Below are 6404 nucleotides of genomic sequence, written 5' to 3'. Positions count from 1 at the left end.
CGACTGCCAGGTAAGTGTTTCTAAAAGTCATAGCTCATTTGCTGAGAATCAGGATTTTTCTGAACTAAAAAGAGAGTTCCGTTCCCCAAGCTGGGAGTTTCTATGGGTTCTGATTCCCAAGCATTATTCTCTGCTCTCTGGAAGAACCCCAAAGATGTAGCAAGACTCAAAGGAAACTGGAAGACCTCTTAGGACTCTTTCCAGCCAATTTAGCTCCACGTCTCAGCCACTCAGCCAAGGTCTGCTATCACACCAGTGTTGCTGCTCAAAGGAAGTGAGAGATTCTGTTCTATAGCATTTATAACGCTGTTGGTGCTGCTCATTGTGACTCTATGGACAACAGGACCACCCTGTGCACCCCATCTTCATGATCCTTGGTATGCCTGAGCGCATACCACTGTGTAGTTTGAAGGTCCCCAGTCGCCGTGGGTTAATGTGCTGGACTGCAAAGCCGGCTTGAACTGCAAGGTCGGCAGTTCCAGCTAACCAGCCACTTCTCAGAAACCCTATACAGGGTCGCTATGGGTCAGAACCAACTCACCAGCCCTTAACCACAACAACGACCACTTAGGAGGAGCATCTTCCAGCACCATATTGGGCAATGTTGTTATGAGCCATTAGGTTTTCACTGGTTACTTTTGGAAAGTAGATTAGCAGGTCTTTCTTTCTAGCCTGTCTTAGTCTAGAAGCTCTGCTGAAACTTGTCTGCCATGGTTGACCTTCCTGGTACTTGAAATAGCGGTGACACAGTTTCCTGGTGTGGCGCTGTAGGATCAGCACTGGACTGCTCACCTCAAGGTCAGCAGTTCAAATCCACCAGGTGCTCCTTGGAAAATATATACAGGGTCACTATGAATTGGAACCAACTCGATGGCACTTAACAACAGTTTTCACTGAAGTATAACAAACTGACGAACTCTAACTCAGTACTTTTGCCTCTCTGCTATTTTTCAGTTAAAAAAAAGAGATGGTTGAGTGTTAAAGAAATGAGCCCTGGTGGCAGAGTGGTCAAGCATTTGGCTGCTAACTGAAAGGTTGGTAGTTCAAACCCACGAGTCAGTCCCTCCATGGGAAAAAAGATGAGGCAATCTGCTTCCATAAAGATTGTTGTTGTTGTTAAACGCTGTCAAGTTGTTTGCAACTCATAGTGCCCCTGTATAGGGTTTCCGAGGAGCAACTGGTGAGCTTGAACTGCCAACCTTGTGGTTCAAACCAACTTTGCCTTCCAGTGCATTAGCCCACTGCGCTACAGCAGGACTCCATATAGAGTACAGCCTAGGAAGCTCTGTAAAGCAGTTGTACTCTGGACTATGGTATTGCTGGGAATCACAATCAAGCAATGGAATGGAATCAGGAAATCTGGTACACAGGGGAGTTTTTGTCCCGACGGACTAAAGAAATGAAGAGAAGATCCATTTCTCTCCAAGTTAGTCACATTTACATAAATCAAGCCCATCTATCAAAATGTATTCTAACCTAAAATCATTTTAGAAGCAGACACTTGGGGAAATACTGACTTATAGAACATGAAAGGACACAGGGCTGCTCTCTTGAGTCCCGGACCTCAGATGGGCATCTGTGTTAGTTTCCTGTGGCAGCTCTAATAAATTAACACAAACTGCAAGGATAAAAACACCCAAAATGGATTCTTGCAGAGTTCGGGAGTCCAGAATCCTGAAATCAAGACACCAGAAGGGCTGTGCTCCCTCCAGAGACTCTAGGAAAGATTTGGTTCCTTGCTTCTTCCAGCTACTGATACCTATCAGCATTCCTGGTTTTGTGGCTGAAACACTCCAATCTCTGCTTTGGTGGTCACTCCAACTCTCCCTTTTCTATTTCTTACAAGGACACTTGACAATGGATTTAGAGCTCTCCCAGACAATTCAGGACAACCTCGTGTCAAGATTCTTAACATCATTACATCTCCAAAGACCCTTTTTCCAAATAGGGCTGCGTTCACAGGTTGCAGTAATTAGGACTCAGCTATACCTTCTTGGAATTCAGAATCCAACCCACTGAAGTACCCATCACACATAATCTGCAAACTTCAAGAGTTTTTATTACTCCGGAAATACCTGTTCCTGACACTGTGTTGAGCATTTTGCATACATAGTCCCATTTACTCAGCCTAGCAAGGAGTTATGGTGTGGCCCTGTGGGTTAATGTGCCAGACTGCAAAGCCATTTGAACTGCAAGGTTGGTGGTTCAAGCTCACCAGTCACTGCTTGAAAACCCTATACAAGGTTGCTATGGGTCGGAACCGACTCGGTGGCACTTAACAACAACAACAACCAGCCTGGCAAGGATGTCCCTATCTTTCTAATGCAGCAACAGAGATATTTTTTGCTTACGGTCACCTAAGTAATAAGTTGTTGTTGTTGCTATGTTCCATCAAGTTGTTTCCAACTCATAGAGACCCTGTGTAGGTTTTCCAAAGAGTAGCAGATAAGCTTGAACTGCCGACCTTGTAGTTCAAACTAACTTTGCAGTTCAGCACATGAACCCACAGTGCCACATCAGGACCCCAACTAATATGTAGCAGAATCTATATTCTAAACAATTTACTTACGTTGCACACGCATGCGTGCGGGTGCACGCGTGCACACACACACTCTCTCTCTCTCTCTCTCTCTCTCTCTCTCTTCCCAGGCTACAGAGATACAGGTTAAGAAGCATATTTCCAAAAAATCAGAATTCCTGAATGGTGCAAACATTTCGCATGCTAGGCACATGACCAGAAAGTTGGTGGTTCGAGTTCACCCAGAAGCATCTCAAAAGAAAGACCTGAAAAAATCAGCCATTGAAAACTCTGTGGAGCACAGCTCTATTCTACACACATGGGGTCGCCAAGAGGAGGAGCCAGCGCCATGGCAACTGACTTATGCAAACTAGCTTTTTTTGGACTGTTTAGGCCAGCTCTCCTCTTGACCCCACCCATTCAGCTCTGCTCCCACATGGTACTGGGAGAGCACAAAGAGCCCTATTCCAAGACAATGAAAGTTTCTAAATGTCCCCAGCGGACAAGAGATTTTCATCTGAGTGTTTCCCACAATTTGCCATGATTCAGTCTTGTCTTTGGAGACACTCGGGATGCTCTTCTCCAGACAAATTAGCAGGAGGCAGCTCCTCTCTGAGGAGGCTGGTTTCAGCCTGAAGCAATAACGAGGAAGCATCTCATGAACACCATCCAAGTCAAGCAGAAACATTCCACTTGCATTTCAGTTTTTCATTTTTATTCATGCAATTAATTTTCCTATTAATTTTTTTATTGTTAGTGCAACTTGAAGCCGCCCCATCCCTCAGAAAGAAAGTTTCATTGTCTGCGTTCTCTAATGCAGCTGTAACAGAAATACAAGTAGAAGGCCTTACCAACCAGAAGTGTATTCTTTCACAGGTGAGGAAGTTAGAAGTCCCAATCCAAAGTTCTAGGAGAAGGCTTTCTCTCTTGTAGCTCTTGGTTCTAGGAGGTGCCCAACACAGGGACACCCGGATGGGCTCTTCTTTCTTGGTGGTTGTCTTAGCTCTATCATGTTGCTACAACAGAAATACCACAAATGGATGACATCACCAACCAGAAGTGTATTCCCTCACACTTTAAGAGGCTAGAAGTTGGAATTCAGAGCACCCGCTCCGGAGAAAGTTCCTTGTCACCTTTCAGCATTGGTAGGCCCAGCATTCCTTGAAGGTCTCCATACATTTTAGCATCAATCTTCCCTTGAATCTGGAAGCTTCACAGTGCAGGTCCAAAGGATGTACTTAACTCCAGGTTCTCACTTCTTTGTCCTGCGAGGTTCCTCTTTCTCTGCTCAAGCCTGTGTCCATTGATCTCTTGGGTCATGAAGGTGTGATTAAGGGTGGTGTGTGGAACTGTCGGGTCAACACTAGACTTCTATCCACTAGGTTGGCGGTTCAAACCCACGAGCTGCTCCTCGGAAATCCTACACAGGATTGCTATGAGTTGGAAACAACTCAACAGCACTTAACAACAACATTCCACCCTCAGGAGTGGATTGTGGTGCTGTAGGATAAGCACTGGACTGCTAACTACAAGATTAGTGGTTCAAACCCACTAGCTGCTCCTTGAAAACCTTATACAGGGTTGCTATGAGTTGGAACCAACTGGTTGGCATTTACTAACAACAACATCTAACTTTTAATCCTCTTAATGGTTTATCACATCAAATCACATCATGGGAGATAGCTACATCTCATCTGCCAACCCCCTGAGACTCCTCGTCCAGTCAATTTGGCACAGAACGTTAACTGTCACAATGGCAGTAGGTCCACTCTCTCTGTTTGCTTCTTTCTCCTTTTATTTTGTAAGATAAAAGATGATACAAACCACACCCCAGGAAATCTACCCTTACAGGGGATCATGACTGTGATATGTTTTAAGGGTATCCCACCCTAATCCCTTTACAACTGACTGATTGATCACATCAGATCATATCATTGAAGATAATTGCAGAATTGTCAAATCGCATCATTGCAGAACTGCTAAACCACTGAGAATTATGGCTCAGAAAAGTTGACATGTGTTTTGGGGGATACAACTCAATTCATGACACATATACATATTTCTTTCCAGTCTTATTCTACGATCATCCATGTCATTTTCTTTTCTTGGCAATGTAGTTAGTTTTGCAGTTTGCTTTTTTTAAAGTTTCATCAGATGTATACCCCAGGGGTGGGCAATCTTTTTCTGTAAAGGACCAGATAGTAAATTGTTTAGGCTTTGTGAGCCATAATAGTATTTGTGCAACTACTCAACCCTACTATTGTGGCTAAGAAACAGCCAGAGATAATATGCCAACGAACAGGTGTGGGTGTGTTCCAATAAAACCTTTTTTTAAAACAGGGAAGGGATTGGTCTCCAGTCACAGTTTGTTTGACCCCAGTAGATATTTTTTTCTTTTCTTCTTGTTGAGGATATAACAGCAAAAACATAAAGCAGCCATTTCTACGTGTACATGCAGTGACATTAATTACATTCTTCAAGCTATGCAACCATTCTCATCTTCTTTGTCTGAATTGTTCCTCCCCACATTGACATAAACTCACTACCCTGTCAACTTCTAATCTAACCCTTAGAATGGCTGTTGTCAATCGCATGCCATATACAGAGTTCTTTAGAGAAAAAAATGCTCATTAGAGAGCATTCTTTACTCATGAAGCTAAACTGGTTTAAAGACGATTTCAAATGATATTTTGGGTTTAGGGCAATAGTTTTGGTGGATTATCTAGCCTCAATGACTCCAGAAAGTCTAGACTCTGCAAGAAATTGGAATTCTGTTCTACATTTTCACCCCTTTTGATCAGGATGCTTGCTATGTACTATAACTAAGTAGTTAGGCGCTGACAGTTTGGTGTTCAAGGAACCCGGGTTCCAATTTGGGATTCCAGCCCTAGTAATGGGAACTGCTTGCACACCACATGTAACATCTGCCTGCCCAGTCGCCTCATCTGTATAATGGGAATAATCACAGCATTGTTGATGGGTGGTCTTTGCCAAGCTCAGCCCAGTGTCTGGTGCCCAGAAGAATCTGTACAAACAGAAGCTGCTATGATGGCTTCCCTATGGTGAGCCAGGCTTCTTGTCTTTCATCATCTGCATGTTAGTCTAGTGAGTAAATACACTTAATCTGCTCCATTATTTCACCCAGACTGTCTACTTTAAAAATCAGTCAACACCTTTGAAGAGTTAAGGATAGGGTGAAGACATTTTTCAGATTTCTCTGATACCCCAGAAGCTTGTGTGTGTGTGTGTGTGTGTGTGTGTGTGTGTGTAGCTAAATGTCTACTTTTGGATTTCTGTATGTGTGTGTGAGTGCATGTATGATGTATGTGTATATGTCTGTGTTTAGGAGAATGTTAGAGGTGTTTAAAGATAACCAGCAGTGAAATATTTGTGCTTGGGAAGAATTTTTCTCCCAACTCCCAATCAAGGAAATGACTAAAATAAAGACATTACAGTATTCTTTGAAATATGGATTGAATTACATAAGACTTATTGAAAATGAGGGTAACTGAAATGAAATTATAACAGAGCTAATCTAATCAAAACAAGGGGATTCACTTTGGGTTTTGTTTTGTTTTTACTTAATAGAAACAAATAAATGTTTGTTTGGTTTGTTAACTTTTTGTTGTGCTTTGGATGAAAGTTTTCAGAGCAAGTTGGTTTTCCATTCAGCAATTCATACACATTTTGTTTGGTGAAACCTTGATTATCCCTGGGCAGATGCTGATCCTTTGGTCTCACACAGTTGATGGTTATAAGAAAAGAGTTTCCCCCCAATGTTATAGTTCACTTTATAGGCCTGTCTGCTGTTCGGCTGAAAGTTGATCTACAGGGGTGAATTTAGCTCTAGGCTGGAAGGGTATCTAAGAGTCTTAGTTCCAGGGGT

This window comes from Chrysochloris asiatica, unplaced genomic scaffold (genome assembly GCF_000296735.1).
Source record: "Chrysochloris asiatica unplaced genomic scaffold, ChrAsi1.0 scaffold00023, whole genome shotgun sequence".
Lineage (NCBI taxonomy): Eukaryota > Metazoa > Chordata > Mammalia > Afrosoricida > Chrysochloridae > Chrysochloris > Chrysochloris asiatica.
The sequence above is the reverse complement of the archived record's forward strand: the minus strand, read 5'-3'. Positions refer to the sequence as shown.